General features: G+C 39.8%; 1 non-coding gene across 1 annotated transcript; it reads right to left on the reverse strand.

The window, feature by feature from the left end:
• Positions 1 to 374: 374 nt before the first annotated feature.
• On the reverse strand, positions 375 to 481 carry LOC126785552 (small nucleolar RNA R71). The gene has a single exon (XR_007671082.1). It is a non-coding gene; the product is annotated as a small nucleolar RNA R71 (small nucleolar RNA).
• Positions 482 to 3,114: the final 2,633 nt, after the last annotated feature.

Here is a 3,114-nt window from a genome sequence, read left to right on the forward strand (position 1 = left end):
TTCCTGTTGGTGCTCCAATGGCACTCAAGAATGCATTCATTCCTACCACCCCGGAATCACCTTCATGCATTGCTTTCACTCCACCTGATGAAGCTAACTTCTCCATTCCTGTTCAATTGCTTGGGCAGCTGCCTAAGTACTCTGGTTCTTCAATGGAAGACCCTAATGTTCACCTTAGGGAGTTCTTGGACATTTGCAAGCTCCAATCGATTCATCATCTTTCTCAAGAAGGCTTGAGGTTGCTTTTGTTTCCATTTACCCTTAAGGATGACGCTAAACGTTGGTTATATTCTTTGCCTGCAGGAATCATCACTACATGGGACGAAATGACTAGGAGGTTCTTGAAGCAATTCTTCCCTGCTCAACTCACGAAAAGACTTAGGAGGGAGATTCAGAACTTCACTCAAAAAGATGGTGATTCACTCTATGAGGCTTGGGAGGAATTTCAGGAACTACAAAGGAAGTGCCCTCACCATGGTATTTCGTTGGATGACTTGGTGCAATTCTTCTATGAAGGACTCGACACCACCAATAAGAGCATGGTGGACTCGGCATGTGGCTGCACATTCATGAACAAAACCGGTCAAGAAGCTTACACCTTGATCGATGACTTGGCTGACAACAATCGCCAATTTAGTTCCAAGGAGAAGAGAGGAAGCAAGAGCCGTGGGGTGTATGATGTTGATACAAGGAATCAGATGGCTACTTTAGAAAGGAAGCTTGACGTGCTAGTCAAGGCATTCAATGGTTCGAACATCAACCCTCAAGCATGCGGCATTTGTTCTTTCAAGGATCACACGACTGACAATTGTCCAAATGGTGCAATGACTGAAGAAGAGTTGAACTTTATGGGGCAACAAAGGCCTAGGTACGATCCATACTCGAACACATACAACCCTGGACTTAGAGATCATCCAAATTTTCGTTGGAGCAACAATGCTCAACCATCCAATGCTCAAAGTCAAGGACCTCGTCCTTCAGGTTTGTTTGTGAGGCCTCAGGTACCTCAAGGTTCTGCTCCCTTTAACTTTAATGTTCATGGTTCGAATAATGCATCTTCATGAAAAACATCATCGTTAGTATAGAATAAGCAGGGATCGTTCAGTCCGGGGAATCAAAAGGACCTCAACACTTATCATGTTATTGGGGGATTTTGAGTTGGATTCTAAAACTACAACTGAAAATAAATCCTAAATTACTTATATACAATTGATCAACCACTCATCACATAACCAAAACACGAATTCTACTCAAGAAACATGTATGACATGCATAGAATAACATATAGGCAGCAAGTATTTTCGATTCTTCTTAAGTCCATTTCAATTCCAATTCTAATTAGAGTCCGAAGCGGTTCATCTAATCGTTAAGACTTCTTAATTATTTAGAATCAACGAAGCGTTCAATCCTAAACATATGCTAAAGAGAGTTCAACATAACGAAGCGTCTAGTTAAACAACAAAGTAGCACGTAAGCACATTAAGTCGAATTGGAGACATGTTACACAAGCATGGCGTCACTCATCTTGATTAAACATGCAAATTCCTAGAACTATCACAGCCCTATATAAGTATCCATAATTGAAACACGAAGCGCATATTCAATCAATGAACACTTTGGTGAATGAAATCGCAACCTTAGGAGAACCATGGCCTTGGTTTCCTCAAGCATTGATTTAGATGTACAAATTCAAGGAATTAATTGAAATAAAACCTAAATTGAAATCGAAAACCTACTGCCCATAGATGCTACATACGACATACACACATATTTCATGAGTTCATGCAATCAAAACATAAAACCAAAGAAGTCTGAATTTATATTCTTCATATATGAAACCGAAAATAACATCCAATGATTCATACAATGAATTCGAAATTTGTAGAAAATAAAAAAAAGATTACAAGTCATGGATGAATCACACATTAGAAACCTTCTAGGATGAAGCAAGGATGAATTCGAATTGGTGGAGGAGGAAGATGAGCACCAAGCCGTGATGATGGATGAAGGTTTTTGGCTTGAATTTTCTGGATGTTCTTGGGCAGCAATTCGGCTTTGTTTGTGAGAGAATGGAGATGGGGAATTGTGAGAGAGGCCATGCCTTTTATAGAGGAAGGAGGAGAGGAGGGGCTGCTAGGGTTTTGAATGGGCTGATCCATGTATTTCCCTTTTTTTTCTTTTCTTTCCTTCTCGATTGAATGATGATCATCTTTGTTGGTCACATGCATTCTCCCTTCTTCTAGACCACATGCATTCTTCAGAATTATCTCTTTGTTCTCTCCTTCCTTTTTCTTCTTTTGTTTCCTTCTTTTCTTATTCTTTCCATTTAATGGCTGGATGAACCTTCCCTCGTTTAAGGCTGCATACTTCTTCCTTTTCATCTTATTCAGAAACTAAATTACTTCTTTCCTTTTTCTCCTTTTGTTTCCTTCTTCTCCTCTTTCTTTCCATAATTTCCAAGTCATTATCTCACATTTAATTCTGAAAATAAGGAAAGGAAATAATAAATATAAATCACATATGTTACAGAAATATCGAATAATAAAAATCCTAACCAAACTAGGTTTCCTAGTTCGACAAGGAATACTACTCTATAGCATTCTCGACAATTTCTGCATTTTACACCCGTTTTAGCACCAAAAGGGAACGAACGTCACTAAAGACTTCTAACTCGACTCAATGACTCTATACTACAATAATAAGGGCTAAGTAAAGTACGAATGGAGGTAAAAATATGTTAAGAACGTCGCACAAAGTGCTCCTATCACTTCACCTAATTATGATGAGCTTTTGAAGTCTCTTGCTCAAGGGCAACAAAATCTAAACTCTGCTACTCAAGCTTTAGTTACAGGTCAACAAGCTCATTCTAAGGACATAACCGAGCTTAAGAAGCAGATGGGACAAGTGATCGATTTCATGGGCAAGATCCATGAAGGAGGAAAGTTGCCGAGCCAAACTGAGCCTAATCCGAACGTAAAGGCCATGGTGACACGAAGTGGGAGGACCTTGGATGCTCCATTGCAACAACACAAGAAGGCCGTGCCTTCTAAAGGACAAGAGGCCGAGAATTGCAATGTCAAAGACTTAGAGAAGGACCCTGCCTCCTCTAAAGCC

This window comes from Argentina anserina, chromosome 2 (assembly GCF_933775445.1).
Source record: "Argentina anserina chromosome 2, drPotAnse1.1, whole genome shotgun sequence".
Taxonomy (NCBI): domain Eukaryota; kingdom Viridiplantae; phylum Streptophyta; class Magnoliopsida; order Rosales; family Rosaceae; genus Argentina; species Argentina anserina.